The following is a 16,758-nucleotide window of genomic DNA, read 5'->3' as shown; positions in this document are numbered from 1 at the left end:
AAATGTATAAATTCAGATAGCAAACACAGGTTTTACAATGATTATATGGAATCCTTTATTTAAATATGCCTATGGTTAAGCTAACTAAGATATCCATTTTTGGTGGTTCTAAGTGTATTCTTTGTTTATATATATATATAAACTGTGAATATGCTTACAGTTTAAATCAATCTTGGCTGGCTTTTTGTTTGTTTGTTTGTTTGTTATTGACAGTTGAAAGCATTCCCACTGATAGAAATGAAAAGGGAGCAGGTAGCAATTGTCTTAGTCCGTGGACACTGCCCGTAGTCTGTCCCTATGAGGTCTCTCTGTCTCAGAGATGCTGTCCCAGCAGCCAAGAGCCTAGAGCTGAGCAGGAGACCCAGATATCACATCAGCCCTGCCCTGGCCCAACAGGCGTGCCGCTGCCAGTGGGCTAAGAAACTCGAGGGCCCTCTATTTCCTTTCCAGATTTTCTCTCATCCTTCAGTAGAGTTCCCCTGGGGTGGGCTGATGCAGTTGGGGCTGCCCCTTCTGTGCAGGTTGCTGGAACAGTTGCCCAGCCCAGGGGATAATAATGAAGACCATTGAGGGGCCAAAGCGATAATCACATTCGTACTGCCCGTTGCTACACAGGCGCCCCACCCAGCATCTCCCAGTTCCGGCCACCCTGCTGCCCCTTGAAAGGAAATCCCCTCCACCCCACTTTTTTTCTTTATCGACTGAATGCTGCCATTATTACAGAAACCATGAGGAAGAGGGGTGGGGATTAAAACGAGGTGGCGTAGGTAAAAGCTCTGGCACGGTGCCCGGGGGGAGGTCATTCAGCAAAAAACCAGCACCCCCATTTTCCCGCCCAACACAATGGCAATGCTGGGTGATGAAACACAGTCATCGGGCAACTCCTTTGGGAGGTGATGCCTCTGATGGGGCACCCGCTTCTGTACCTTTGCGATGCCTGGCTGGTGAAGCTCAAGATGGCACGGGGGGTGTCATGATCAGGTTCATGTGTCAGCTTGGCCAAATGGTGGTACCTGTTTGTCTGGTTGGGCAAGTGCTGGCCTGTCTGTTGCAATGAAGACATTTCATAGAATTAAATCATGATTTCATGATTTTTCCTGGGGTCCACTTAGATCCAACACACACACACACACACACACACACACACACACACCCTTGATTCAAGGGCTCAACCTTTCTGTCTCCACAGTGGGTGGAGGGGCGGTTGCAAGCTTAGGGTGCTCAGTTAGCATCTTCCACAGCCTCATCCGAATCCTCATGATCTGGTCCCCACAGAGGCCACTCCGCTCACAGACGCTTCTGCGGGTGCCCTGGCCATTTCACAGCCACATGAGAAAGCCCTTGAAGTTGCTCTGTGCTTAGCTCTGTGCTTTGGGCCTTCTTGATCCCTAAGAAAATCAAAACTCTAGTTCTCGAGGACCACCCTGCAGGCTCACTTCTGCAGATAAAGTCTCTACTCTACTCATCCTTTTCCCGGAGTCAGGGCCCTTTAGTGAGACTAGACAAAGGTGCCTCTTCCTCTGGGCAGGGGCAGCGCCATGCCAGGGCCCACAGCTCAGTGAGGGGGACATGAGCTGGATTTCTGCCCCCACTTACCCCTCTACCAGGCTCCCTTGCACAGGGCACAACTTGCACAGCTGTTGTGTCAGCCCTGCACAGAGCCTTATCCATTCATCCTCCCACGTTTCTGACCTAAATGCTTCCCCAGACTCTCCAATGTGGAACAGCCCAACTCGCAGGGCAGCCCCTTTAGAAAACTCTCAGACCTACTTAGTACCCCCCATGCAACCTCCATGGCCCACCCCAGTATCTCCTCGCTGGTCTCACCATCAGGCTTTCCTTTACTAACATTAACCAAAGTCATCGCAGTTCTGCCCAGTACAGTTCCTTCTTGGGAGCCCCAGCAGCGGGGAGTCGCAGTTGTCCTGGGGAATGTGGCATTCCCTCCTGCATTCTCATCTGGCCCCTCCCCAGCTCTCCCTGCCTTCTCTTCCCACAGGACACTTAAGGTACTACTCCAAGAGGGGGGGCCTCCTGGGAGTGGAAGATGGTAATTCCATGTTTACCTTTCGAGGAACTGCCAGGGAAGGAGGAACCGTCAGGGAATGAGTGAAGGGACTACGTTACCCCACCAGGCAGGGGAAAGTGCAGGCTCTGGAGGTGGGAAGATGGGCCCCCATGAGAGGCTCTTCTCTTCCACTAATCAGCTCCTCCGATGGACAAGTTGCTGTTACTTCTTGATGCCTCCTTATTATCTGTCAAGTTGGGTTAAATAATGGTGTGTCCTTATTTGGTTGATGTGGGAGTTAAACAAGAAAATGCGTGTAAAATGCTCATGACATTACCTGGCACATAACTGTGTGCTTAATACATGCAGCTACTGTTAAGTCCCTTGGCTTAGCTCTTCCTGTTTCCTTGGGTATGAAATGGGTAAGGCAGGTTTTCAGGTATTTGGCACAGGGTTGTACTTGCTGTGCATCAGGCACTGTACTAAGTACTTCACAAATATTAACTTAATTAATCTTCATAGCAACCCAAAGAGATGGGTGTGCTTCCTTTTATTACAGGGGAGGAAACTGGGGTACAGAGGGTAATTATTGCCCAAGGTCATCCAGGGAAGAAAACCCCAGTCTGTCTAGTTTCAGAGGTTCTGTGCTTAACCGCCGCGCTATGGGGCCTTTCTATGGCAATTGTGAAAATTAAGTGGGGTAATGCACATGAAGTGCTTGGCCCACAAAAGACAGTGACTATTTGGCCATTATATTACTGCACCATGGTCACCGAATGCCAGTCATCATTATTGCTAATACACATAAAGGATCCACCAACGATAAGCTGCCCTCCTTTGTCTTTCTCCCTTCTTCCAGCATCAGTGCTGCTGCAAAGCTCGGGAGAGAGTTTATGCTCTTTCTAAAAGGCTTCCTGCTGGGTTTCCAGTTTGGGGATTGGAAGGGAAGTTGTCCGTTCAGAGAGAGTGAGTAAACGCCTTCAGTACAGAGCTTTCCCGGGCTGGTGTACCAGATGCTGGGCAAATCAGCCTGGCTACAGTAGAGGGAGGTCTGGAGGTGGGGGGATGCTGGGGTGTTTGGGGCAGGAAGGAGGCTCTATCCCCATGAGCCCGTGCATGGGTGGACAGTCGGGGTGGGGGAAGCAGGTAGAGGGGGGCCGAGGCTGCCCTCCCAAGTTTCAGCTCAGCAAAGGACAAATGAACCATTCAATACGATCCTTGAAGCTTGGTACAAATGCCACTTCCTCCAGGAAGCCTTTCTAGATCTCCCGATCAGATCAACCCCTTCCTCCCCTCTGCTCCCAGAACACATATATTTCCAGCCCAGTCCAGCCCTTGTTTTAGCTTCACAGCACAAAGAGGCCATATGTCTCTTTGACTGTGGGCTCTGGAGAACAGTGACAATGTCTATAATTTCTGTATCTTGTATAGGACCTTACATGCAGAGAGGCTTAATGAATGCTTGTCAAGTAAATCAATGAATAAATGGAGTACAGCTCCCACCACTTTGGGCCTCTCCTTTCTCTGAGTCTTTGCAGAGCAGCTGCGTGGTTGATGAGACTTCTAGGTTGGCCTGGGAGGGCAAATGATGGGAAGGGGCCTGGCTGAATGCAGAGGGACAGTGAGATGAGTCCACCTGTCTCTACTAAGGACAAGGGCTCTGCCCCGCCAGGAGGACAGCTTCACACCCAGTGCTCCCTTCCCTTCCCTTCCCCAGCCCTGGCCTCAGGCCAGCACCCAGTTAGCCCCTTACACTGGAGCTCAGCCAGGGCCCAGCACACTTGCTGCTCATGTCATCCATCCCCTACACCCAGCCCCTGGTAACCTGTAATCTACTTTCGATCTCCATTAATCTATATTCTAAGTATTTCATATAACACCAGTGAGTGTAGCCATACAGTATTTGTCCTTTTGCTTCTGGCTTATTTCAGTCAACATGATGTCTTCATCCATTCTGTAGCATGTTTCAGAACTTCATTCATTTTTTTTCTTTTTTTGCATGGACAGGCACTGGGAATCGAACCTGGGTCTCCGGCATGGCAGACATGAACTCTGCCACTGAGCCACCAAGGCCTGCCCTGAACTTCAGTCATCTTTACAGCTAAATAATATTCCACTGTGTGCCTATGCCACAATTTGTTTATCCTTTCATCTGTGGGTGGACAGGAGTTGTTTTCATCTTTGAGCTATTGTGAATAATGCTGCTCTGACGTTGCTGTACAAGGTCTCTGAGTCACTGCTTTTAATTATTTTGAGTAAATACCTGGGAGTGGACGATAGTAATTCCATGGCTAACTTTTGAGGAACTGCCAAACTGTTTTTCACAGTAGCTGCACTGTTTTACAGTCCCACCAACAATGTCCAAGGGTTCTCCTTTCTCCACATCCTCAGTAGTACTTGTTACTTACGGTTTTAAAATAATAACATCGTGGTGGGTGTGAAGTGATATCATGCTGTGGGCTTGTCTTGCATTTCCCTAGTAGCCAATGATGTTGAACATCTTTTCACATGCTTATTGGCCACTTATATATCTTCCTTGGAGAACCACCTGTTCGAGTCCTTTTGTGCATCTGTGGTTTTAAAAGTTCCCCACATTGAGAACTAGGAGCTGCTGCTTTAAAGGCAGTGCTTCCCCTGGGGTCCCTGGCTGTGTCTTGCAACCACCTCCCCTCACTCCAAGACTGGGAGCGCTGCACCATCCAGGCCGCTGGCTTCTCCTTTCTGTCCATATTGCTCTCCCCCAGAAGCTACAGGGGAGGCAAAAAGAGGAAAACTCAACCCAGTCCACACTACAACACACATGGCGCTAGACCCTGCCTACATGCAGCCAGAACAGGCCACAAAATACAAGTGTGAGTCTAGGGTTGTCTTAAAATCCCCCATTTGGTGCTTCTGTCTTCAAGGCTTTGTGGCATAATTTGAGCTACATAATGACTGCTGCTATTTTTGCTTGTTTGCAGTTTTGTGGAATTTGGTCTTCCTCCTTACTTGGGAGCTCAGTGAGGAATTTCACTTGCAGGGCACCTGTGCACCTCCACGTCCACTGAGCATATCTGGGTAGAGAGGGTCAGAGAGCCCAGAGCCCTTTTACATCGTGGAAACATATATGCAGCATCAACTTTCCCATCTCGACCACTCAGCCCAAGCATACAATTCAGGGGGATTAACCACACGCACAATATTGAGCTCCCCTCACCACCATTCGTTACTGAAACTTTCTCTTCACCTAAAACAGAAGCCCTGCGCTCAGTATGCATCATCTCCCATCCACCCCATTGGCCATCCCTGCCCCTGGTAACTTGTTCTCTACTTCTTATCTGGATGCATTCGCAAATTTTAGCTACTTCATGTACGTGGAACAATACAATATCTGTCCCTTTGTGTCTGGCTTATTTCACTTAGCTTGATGTCTTCAAAGTTCATCCTTATAGTGGCAGGTAATATTCCATTCTATGTATATGCCACATTTTAAATGCATTCACCTGCTAATATACATTTACATCGTTTCCAGATAGCTTTATTTTTTAAACCTCCTTTATCAGAAAGGGAGTTAGAGAGAAAGGCATAATCATCTGCTCAAGATGGCACGGGGGGGGTGTCATGGTCAGGTTCATGTGTCCCCTTGGCCAAGTGGTGGTACCTGTTTGTCTGGTTGGACAAGTGCTGACCTGTCTGTTGCAATGAGGACATTTCATAGAATTAAATCATGATCATGTCAGCTGCATCCACAGCTGATTCCGTTTGTAATCAGCCAAAGGGGAGTGTCTTCTGCAATGAGTGATGCTTAATCTGATCACCGGAAGCCTTTTAAGGAGGATTCAGAAGAGACAGGCTCTTCCTGTTTTGGCTGGCAAGGATCTCCTGTGGAGTTCGTCCAGACCCTCCACTGGAATCGTCGGCTTCACAGCCTGCCCTGCGGATTTTGGACTCTGCATTCCCACGATCACGTGAGACACTTTTATAAATTTTATATTTGTGATGTTTCCTGTTGATTCTGTTTCTCTAGAGAATCCTAACTTATACACGGGGGAAGACCTTGACCCAGGCCCTGAGTCCATTTTTTTTTTTCTCTTGCCATCACCCTGTCTCTGGGGCTTGGAATTCTCTTTTGTCTTGGACGCTGAGCTGAGTGACTGGGCAGACAGCGTTTGCATTCAAGAAAACTTGTTTGAGTCCCCCGTGCTCAGTTGCAGAGAGTTGGCTGCAGGAATGCGAAGTGTCAACAGTGGAGAGGGTAGGACGGCTCAAACAAGCCAGGCTCCGATCTCATTCCTGGCAAGTGGCACAAACTGGGAGCGGCCAGGAGCGGCAGTCCAGCAGGCAGTGCGCCTCACCTGGCCCCACCTGCCTGCCTCCGCAGCTCCCCAGCGAGAACCAGGCTCCCAGATGCCGAGCTGGAGAAGCCCAACAGGATTTCCAGAGGAAAGGAACGTTACGGCGGACCTGGGTTCTCGCACCGGGACCACCCCGCTGCCCTGAGATGACTCCTAGTTCTCCAGCATGGCCTCAGTTCACACTGACCTCACCCACTTCTGTCCTTTTGGGACCGGACGGGGTGGGGGTGAGGAAGCGGGGTAAACACGGGTGTGGGTGGGGGCGCTGGAGGTCACTCCTCTCAGGCTTCCATATGTGTGTGGGGTTCTCACGTGACCTTCCAATAGCCTGGAGTGTACAAAGGGCAAGGGGCTGAGGTCAGCAGCTTTGGTTCTGTCCCCTGCTTGCTAAGTCTCAGGGCCTTGATGGACCTTAAAGAGCTGGGCCACTTCCTTGCTGTGTGACCTGAAGCAAGCCACATCACTTCTCTGAGCCTCAGTTTCCCCATCTGTAAAATGGGGGTGATAAAAAGGTTGATGTGAAGATTAGGTGCCCTAAAGTATATAAAACACCTGACACATTCTAGGCTTCCATAAATATTAGCTATCGCCACCACTATCCTCAATTTCCTAGTCTGTTAAATGCAAATAGGCTTAATTCCTGCCCTGCTCACCTCACAGGGGTGTTGTGAGATAAGGTAAAAAAAAGTGTAAAATCCATGAGGACAGAGCCTATGGCTGCCTTGTTTACCTAGTCTGCAAATATTTACAAAGCCTGAAGCTCCATCTTCTGACTCTGAGGGTACTCCATAGGGGCGAGTTGTCTGTTTCTAATAAGTAGTGAGTGACGGTCAACAAAAAAAGTGGTGAGTTCTCCATTCCTGGAGGCAATTAAGAAGAAATCAGACAGTCACCTGGAGCAGGTGTCAGAGGTGGGTCGTCTCCGGTTCAAGTTGAACTGGATGACACCTTGAGAATCCTTGCCTACTCACAGTGAATGACAGGTTCCTCCACCCCAAATCTTTGCAGCCACCCACAGTCCTCACTCAAGTCTTGTCCAGTCAACTCACCCTCGAAGGAGTGTAAAACCAACCTCAGACCTTCATGCTGTGACCACAAACACCACCCACATGGATGGATTAAAAAATGCAGCTGTGCCCGTCCACGCATTCTCTACATGGCACATGAGTGCCACCACTGCTGAGGGCAGCGCAGCACTGAGCCCAGTGCTTGCCACAAACCAGGGTCTGTGCTAAGTCCCCCTCCTACTTCGTCACGTTAAATCTCACTCCTAAGACAAAGGGATCTTTATCCCCATTCTACAGATGGAAAACCAAGGCTTAGAAGGGTGAAATGGCTTGCCCAAGGTCACGCAGCTGGCAAAGAGCAGAGCTGGCCCTTGGTCCTCCTGTGCCACACTGCCTTCCAAACACAAATAACAACCAAACCAAAGCGAACCGAACCGGTTCTCACAAGGTTCCTGGTGGCCCGGCCATCCCCCAGCTTTGATGGTGGAGCCAACTGGGTGACACTCCCCATAGGGAAAGGCATAGTCGTTTAGCCAGAGGGACAGTCTCACCTCTGCTGCAGGTGCACCGGTCTCCCAGTTCAGCCAGTATGGAAACCGGCCAACAGCGGACAATTATTCTGGCTTGGATGTGACCTGCAAGCTGCCTCCTACCTTTTGAATGGCTCCAGCCCACCAGTGTGGCTTTGTCTCCTACCACTGCCTCCTTCAACCCTATATCCCAACAAACCAGTCGCCTCTGGGTTTTTGCTCAAGCTGGTCCCTTTGCCAGGAGTGCCCTCTCCTCTCCTCCTCTGGGAAGCCTCTCTGACCCCCTCCCTCCATAACACTTGGTACATTCCTCCATCCTAACACTGACTTCATGTCCCCAGCTGGTTGTTTATATGTCTGCTGCCTCTGCCAGACTGAGTCCCTGGGGACCGGGGGGCGTTGGATTCATCTGGGCCTTTGTTCCAGCTGCCACCACATGGCCTGACACCTAAAAAGATGCTCAATAAATGCTTGTATTTAAATGACTTAACAGCCAGGAGGCTCCCTACCCCGGGCATGCTGGCAAGGTTTAAGGCGGTGACGTGGCAAAGAACAGCGGCTGCTGCTCTCATTCGCGCACACTGAGCCGAGCAAACGCCGCCCAATGAGCTGGTTAGGAGAACATCTGTGGCTCCTTCAGAAAGTAATAGCTTCTCGGAAACGGAACGACATGTATTCAGCATCCGTTCCCAAGTGGAGCTCGGCCAGCAGACTGCTTTGCTCTCACCCCACCTGACTTGTCTACCGTTTACTGGGGGTATTTCATCACAGAAACTGGCTGCCTGCTTGACCCGGCCCGAAATGCAGCTGGCTGGGTGATGTCAGGCTGTCTGAGCCTTAGTTTGTTCACCCACAAAACAGAAATAACCCTGCTCTGTCTGTCATATAGGGCTGGGGTGAGAAGGAACGAGTGAGTTAAAAAAGAGAGAGAGAGAGGGAAGGCATTTGGAAAGTATTAAAATGAATCAAAAGTAAGATGCAAGGTCAGATAATTTTGCCAAGTAATCTTTAAACTCAGGCTTTTGAATAATATTGGAAGGGGAAAGCCTTTCTTAACCCTTGTGGCTTAAGATCACTTATAAAACTCACAAATAAGCACTCTGTCATTTCAGGGCCTCAGAGTCATCATTTGTCAGATGAGGAGCTGAGCTGTATCAGTGATTTCCAAAATTCATAATTTGTATACGTCATAATTTGTTCCCCAGTTGCTTCAGTGGTTTTATCTGTATTTTATTTAAAGTCTGCTCTAAGGCATTGTGCCCAAATGTATACATTACAGTATATGAAATGTAAAAATGAAAAAAATAAATGATGAGATCCGACTAAAAGAAAATGGGGGTAGGAGAACTAAAGCAAGACAGAGAGAGTATCCAAAAGCCTTACCAGAGCTTCTAAATGCTTCTTGGAAGAGTGCTACATTGGACTTCTGAGCTTCCTAGCAGCCAAAGTATAAAGGGCAACACGATTCATTCTCCTTTCATTCTCATCAGAGTGTGACAGATGAACGATGGCCCCAACCACATCCCTATGATAAATATAATCTAATGGTCTCTGGGGCTGCTGGCCTGGGCAAGAAGATGTTGCATCCATCTCCTAACAGATGTTCCTGCCTCTCCTTGAGCCCATCTCCTACACTAATGTCACTGTGATGTTCCCCAAAATAAAGTTTTGATCATATCATTTCCCTTTCTCAAAAATGGACAAGCCTCCTCTCTTACCTACAGAATCAAATTTAAACTCTTCTGGTTTGCATTTCAGCATCCCTACAAACCGGTCCCTAAATAGCTTTACGGTCACACAAAGAACCTGCCCGAGGTCACATCCTGGCTCCACCGCTCATTAGCCAAGTTACGAGGGGTAAGTTAGGTAGCTGCTTTGAGTTTCAGTTCTCTCACCCATAACATGAAGATACAAAGAGGTCCCATCCAAAAGCATTTCTCACATGCCAGGCACATGGGTGTTAGCTCTTCGGCCATGCACTGGGATACCTCTCCACCTTTGCTAGTGCTGTTTTTTCAATCAGGGGAACCCTTTCTCAGTTTACTGAAATCCTATCACTCATCCAGACCCAGCTCAAATGCCACTTGAACTTGAACTGGGAGTTTTCCCTGATTTTTCCTATCAAAAGAGCCCATTCCTTGCCCTCTTTCCCCACAGCACATAATTTCTTTGCAATTGTAACATATGCAGCATTCAACCAGTGCTTTTCACACTGGAGGTCACTTCTTACTCTGAGGTTGCAAAATCAAAGTAGCAGGTGGCTATCAGCATTTAAAAGAAAAGCTTAAATACAATAGAAAATATTTAAAAAATATTAGAGCACATGGTATGACCTTGATTTAATTTTATTTATATAACATATATTTATGTGTGTGCGTATGTGTGCTGGGTCATAACATGATTTTCTTACTAGCAGTTTTGGCCCAAAAAGTCTAAAACCACAGCACTAACAAAGGGTTCCTGGGGTGAAGGGACCGACTTTGGTTTACCTCTGGGCCCCCAGCAATGAGTGTAAAGCTTGGCACTTAGTAGGTGTTCATTAAATATTTGTCGAAATATTTAATATTTAACATTCCCCAAACCCAGGAATCCACATGAGCATGTTTCCTAGGGTGTTCGGATGCCTGAGATTGAACTGTGAATCCCCACGTTCAGCTCTAACTTGTGTGATACCCATTCAGGCATGGGGCCCAGCGGGAGAGACGAGGAAGGCGGCCACCCGACGGGATTGCAAACTTGAGGGGGTCGGGTGTGAGCCAAAGAGCACAGCGTGGCGCAGTCCCTGGTCACCCAGGCCCTCCTCGCAAGGCCCCATTTCATCTTCTCTAAAATGGGAGTGAGGATGCCAGGATGGCCCACCCCACCAGGAGAGAATATAGTAAGGAAAGGCCTAGAGTTCACACCTGGCCCTACTCTTCATTTTATAGATGGGAATTATAAATGTAGGCAAGTGACTTGCTCAAGGTCACAAAGCAAGCTAGTGGCAGAACTGGGGCTGGAACCAAGTCCCCTGGTCCCCAGACCAGCCGTGAGGGAAGACAAATGATACACTGAACCAGGAAAGGCACCTGGGAAAACACAGGAGTTAACTTTCAAGAGTGAGAGGTGGCAAGGACCAGCCCCAGGACCTGCAGAGACCAGAGGCCACAGAGGCAGACACACCTCCCTCCATGCCAGCTGCCCCCCAGGCATCCGACTTCCAGCCTTGTTCTGGACGGCAGCTTATCCGCAGTGCCTGCTTCCCTCAGAGCCACCTGAGGCCGGCGCCCTGCCCTGCTCCTTACGGTCACAGGGAGGGGCTGTCTGGAAAGCCTGGACTCAGAGGTGGGTGGGTGAACAGACTTGGCTGTAACTCTCAGGCCAAACAATTGCTGGGCCATTTCCTTAACTGCTATCCAGGGTTACTGCTCTCCACGTGAACGGTCCTTGGGGGCAGTAAATGAGACAAAGTGAGTTCAGTACCTGAAAGTGTTTGAGAAACACTAGTTCTTTCCCATTCCCCTTTCCCTCTAAAACTTTTATTTCAACCTCAGAGAATTCTTCTAAAGAAAAGTAAAAAGCCTCTGACCATATCCCTCTTCTTTAACACCTTCAGAGTCCCTCCATTGTCAGAATAAAGTCTGAACTCCCAGCCCAACACTCAGAATCCTTCCTGGATCAGAGCCTATTTCTTTACTCCTTCGCCTTTTTTTCCCCAGCCCTTTACCTATATCTTTTTTTTTTAACCCTCCTTACCTCCGTAGCCCTCTACCTGACATCTGGCACTAGAGACACTGCTGAGAATGAACAAGCACACACACCTACACCCACACACGCACACACACTTACACATACACGTGCATGTATGCATATACTCTCACACACATGCACACACATAAGCAAACACACACATGCATGCACTGTGCACACACATGTAACAAAACACAATGACATGCATACATGCACACACATAAGCACATCTACTCACACATAACACATGCGATCGCATGAACACACGTGCACAATACACACAAGCAAGCACTTACACAGGCATACATACCACACATGCACACCTACTTACACACACACACACATGCATGCACATATGCTCAAACACACATGCACACATTGTGCCTACACACATATACGCGGCACTCTTCCCTCAGACTCTCTTCCTCAAAGCCTTCTCCGATCCATGCCATTGGAATGAGCCCGTCTGCAGGAATCTTATTCCAGAACCAGCTGCAGCGCTGGGCAGTCACTCCTGGTGTGCCTGCCTGTCTGCCCTGTGGGAGGACCCAGAAGCTAAACCCAGGCTTTGGGCTCCTCTGCCGCCCCAGGCCCTAGCACACGGGAGACGCTCACACCTGACTGCCACACGGTATTCCCTACGTGCCCACATGCCAACACGGCTGCAGTCGTGGCCCATCACAATCATTAGAGCTGTGGCCTGGAAGCTTTGCACAGTCGCCCGGGGCATCAGCAGCTGGATTGAATCTGGATTCAGGGCATTCGCCTGCTTTTTAAGGGAGTGTGGCAGGGCAGAAAGGCCAGCAGGCAAGGCGCAAGGGACCCTGGTGGAGGCTGGATGACCTTGAGCAAGGCCCTCCTCTGCTGTTAGAGCCACAACAAGATTCCGAAAGCTTCAATGAGGCCGAAAATAAGGCTAAATACCTGTCTGAAAAGGAACTAGGACGGCTGGAGGGCTTTTTCAAGCTACACACATCTTTCCCGAGATTCTTAGCCCTTTTTCCCTGACATTAATCCCTCTCAGAATCTGGGGTGATGGGGAAGAGCATGTGTATTCTCATGAGAAGGGCTCCGGAGATAATTCTGATTACCCATGCCTGGCAACATCATTATCAAGTTTACTAGAAAGCACACGCTACAGAGTCGGTCCTTGGGTAATTACTTAACTAAGTTGAGTCCAGTCCTTCCCCACAGAATGGAGAGAAGGTCTCACGCTGTGCAGGACTGCTGGGAGGAGGGGACAAGCCCCCCCCATCACCCAGGAGTGCAAAGGGTGCAAAGGGCAGCACCCTCGGCCCTCCTCGCCCAAGACAGGCGCGCCCCTTCTCCCTTGAGGGAGGAAGCATCTGGGAGGAGGGCTGTATGTCTTCCTTCTGCTTCTCTACTGAGCCTGAGGCTCTGGAATAGGCACAAAGCAAAGGCCTGCCAACCCTTTCTCAATTCCACGGACACCTCCTGGGTGGGTGTCCTGCGCCGGACGGGCCCCAGGCTAGCAGGCACAAAGAACAGCAAGTCAGAGCTGTGGCTTCAGTAGCTTGCAGGGCAACAGAATGGCTGATTCCCTGCCCGCTCTGATTAGGAAGGCCAGAATCAATCCTGATTCTAGGGTGTCTGGGGCCCTCAGGCCACGCCACCGTGCCACGGAGAATCACTGGCTGGTTGGGGTGAACTGGGGAGCCCCTGTTTAGGACCAGCAGGGCTTTCTGAGCCAGCTCGGGGGTGCAGGGAGGCAGAGGGGCTGCTTCCCTGGCTGCCGCAGGAGCTTGGGCCTGGAAGGTCTTCGGCAGCTCCCAGGGCATCCTTACCTCTTTCCTCTCCCAGGCCCCATCTCAACAGCATGCGGCTCTCCATAGCGCTCCCCCCTCCCCCGCCCCCATCACCCCTCGGCATCCCAGTGCCTGGTAAACAGGGCTCTGTGGGAGGCCAGGCGCCCACCCCGCCCCCACGCCCACACACAGGCGCTTTGTCCAAGTTGCTGATGCATAATACATGGGCGCAGGCCCGGACCAGCCTCGGGCCCATCTCGGACAACAGGCCCGTCACCAAGAGGCCGCGAGGGGCACACCCAGCACACAATGAGCTCCAGTGGGAGCCGAGGGTGCTGGGGAAAGGGCCCGCCGGGGCTCTGGGACCGGCCCCTCCCCCAGCACCCAGTACAGGGACGGAGAGAAGGCACCACGCACTCGCCACAGCTGTTCCCCAGAGGGCTCCCGGCAGCCACAAAACCCTCCCAGTTAGTTTTCTGCTCCGGCTCCAGCCATATCTTTGGCCTTTGACACTTTCTCCTCCTGAGCCCGTGGAGAGAGATTCAGGAACCCTCCTTGTCTGAACCGCGTTCCTTCTCTAGAAGAGTTTCTCTAATAGATGTTACCATCATCAGGGTCCGCTAGGCTCCTTGGTTTCTCGGGCAGCAGTTTCTGACCTTCGCTGCCCCGAGGCCCCTTACGCCCCTGTGCCCACGTGACAGTGGGAAAACAACGCTGGGGTAACAGAGAACAAGAGAGGGGCATACATGAATCATCTACCATGTACTTCCTAAAAGAAGTTATGCACGATTTTATATGAGAAAAAGAGTACCCTTTCTTCTACCATGAGAGGGCATTGCCAGATATTGAAATGGGAATAAATCCACATGCAACCCATCTCTATATAAGCAGATTTAAGGAATTACGTGTACAGCTGCTTTGTCAATAAGGGTCTGGGAGTTTTCCTTCTGCCACACAGTGCAAACGTTACAGACGTGTTCAGAGGTTCGTACTGGCACAGAGACACTAATTCTGGGGCTCATTCCTGAAGATTCTGATTCAGATCCAGGTTAGAGCCCAGGAATCTGCATTTTAATAAGTCCCCAAGAGATTCTAATTCAGGTGGTGCACAGATGACACTATAAGATACACTGGATAATGAAAAATTATAGGCTTCAAGTCTGCAAAAGGTACCACACACTGTGGTTAACAAAACAACCCACAACAAACTAAATCAATAATGATGGAGCTAAAAGCACAGCAATTTATAATTAACAAAGCAGGAACAGCAGCCATTGGAAGCTGGGGCTAACTCAAGGTGACACTGATGGCAAAATACCCTTACTAAAGATTTCAGGAATTCCAGCTACCTATACAGGTGGGTGCTGTAGGGGCTTTGCAACTTGGCCAAGGGTGGCACAGGAGCTCGTCATTTTAGTACAACACTGATTTCAAGGCTTTAAATACACTCTAGGAGTGTGCTAATTTGGGTTTAGAAATATCACGTTCTGATAACTCTAGTTTCATTCAAGAGGATGTTTTGTAAGTAGTCTGTGGTTGTATATTCAAATAAAAAATTATGGAATTAAAAACAATTGATGGAATTGGGCATCAAAGTTCAAAGAAGGGCTTGCAATTCTAAATCTCTTCTCAGTCCTTCAGGGAGAGATTTGCCACCCACAGGCACACTGAAGACTCGTCCTTCAAGATCTGCTGTACAGACAGAAAGGCTGGAAGGCTGAGAGGGTTTGGAAGGGGAGGGAGTCAGGTTCAACCTATTTTGGTAACCCTCAATTTGACAAGCCATTTTAACAAGCTGCCACTGCCATCATACCACTATTTGGAACATGAAAGCGCTGGACTGGAAGATCTGTTCCCTACCGAGTTGCTAATATTCCTCCAAATTCTGTTCCCCTCTCTTCTCTTATAGTAATAGAGCCTCAATTATTAGTAGGGGAAAGGACTACATTTCCCAGCCACCTTTGCACCTGAGCATGCAGTCATGTGATACAATTCTGGCCAATAGGATACGAGCTACAGTATCACGCGGCAGCTCCAGGTCATCTCCAGGAGACTCCCCCTTCCCACAGGCAGAACCAGGGACGTGGGGGTGAGTCATCTTAGACAGCAGAGCAACAAGACAGAAGGAACCTGGGCCCCTAACAACTTTCAAAAGTACACCACCTTAACAGCCTGGACTGCTTCTATCTAAACTGTGATGTGCGAATAAAACAAACCTTGATTTTGTTTACGCCACCGTTATTTTGGGTCTTGATGAGAACCACCAAAGCACTGTCTCTGACTCCTGTATCTCTCTTTCATGACTCTCAGGGGTCTGACCCCGGGTTTGTTTGTTTGTTTTTTAATTGAGAAACCCAAACAACACACAAACATGCACATTCTTAACCTACAAACATTCCATACATGGTGCACAATCAGTGGCTCACAATATCATCACATAGTTGTGTATTCATCACCATGATCATTTCTTAGAACATTTGTATCACTCCAGAAAAAGAAATATAAAGAAAAACCTCATATATACCATTACCCTTACCCCTCTCTCTCATGGACCACTAGTATTTCCATCTACCCAATACATTATAATCTTTGTTCCCCCATTATTTATTTATATTTAATCCCTATATATTTACCTATCTGTCCATACCATAGATAAAAGGAGCATCAGACACAAGGTTTTCACAATCACACAGTCACATTGTGAAAGCTATGTCATTATACAATCATCTTCAAGAAACATGGCTACTGGAACACAGCTCTACAGTATCAGGAACTTCTCTCTAGCCTCTCTAATACACTTTAAACTAAAAAAGGAATATCTATATAATGCATAAGAATAACCTCCAGGATAACCTTTTGATTCTGTTTGAAATCTCTCAGCCACTGACACTATATTTTGTCTCATTTCTCTCTTCCCTCTTTTGGTCAAGAAAGTTTTCTCAATTCCTCGATGCTGAGTCTCAGCTCATTCTAGGATTTCTGTCCCACATTGTCAGGAAGGTCCACACCCCGGGGAGTCATGTCCCATGTAGAGAGGGGAAGGGTGGTGAGTTTGCTTGCTGTGTTGGTTGAGAGAGAGAGGCCACATCTGAGCAACAAAAGAGGTTCTTGGGGATAACTCTTAGGCCTAATTTTAAGTAGGCTTAGCCTATCCTTTGCAGAGATAAGCTTCATATGAACAAACCCCAAGACTGAGGGCTCGGCCTATTGATTTGGTTGTCCCCACTGCTGGCAAGAATATTAGGAATTCTTCAAATGGGGAAGTTGAATTTTTCCCCTTTCTCACCATTTCCCCAAGGGGACTTTGCAAATACTTCTTTATTCACTGCTCAAATCACTCTGGGGTTTATCAGGGCATCACACTGGATCAACCTACAAAATCTT

The 16,758-nt window shown here is 48.9% G+C and overlaps 1 protein-coding gene across 1 annotated transcript in view; it reads right to left on the bottom strand.

Moving 5' to 3' along the window:
* Positions 1–16,758, bottom strand: part of CORO2B (coronin 2B) — a 141,350-nt gene that overhangs the window by 80,059 nt on the left and 44,533 nt on the right. The gene's annotated exons all lie outside the window — the stretch shown is intronic.

This window comes from Tamandua tetradactyla, chromosome 14 (assembly GCF_023851605.1).
Source record: "Tamandua tetradactyla isolate mTamTet1 chromosome 14, mTamTet1.pri, whole genome shotgun sequence".
Classification (NCBI taxonomy): Eukaryota; Metazoa; Chordata; class Mammalia; order Pilosa; family Myrmecophagidae; genus Tamandua; species Tamandua tetradactyla.
Note: the sequence above shows the minus strand (reverse complement) of the source record. Positions and strands in the feature narration are given on the sequence as shown.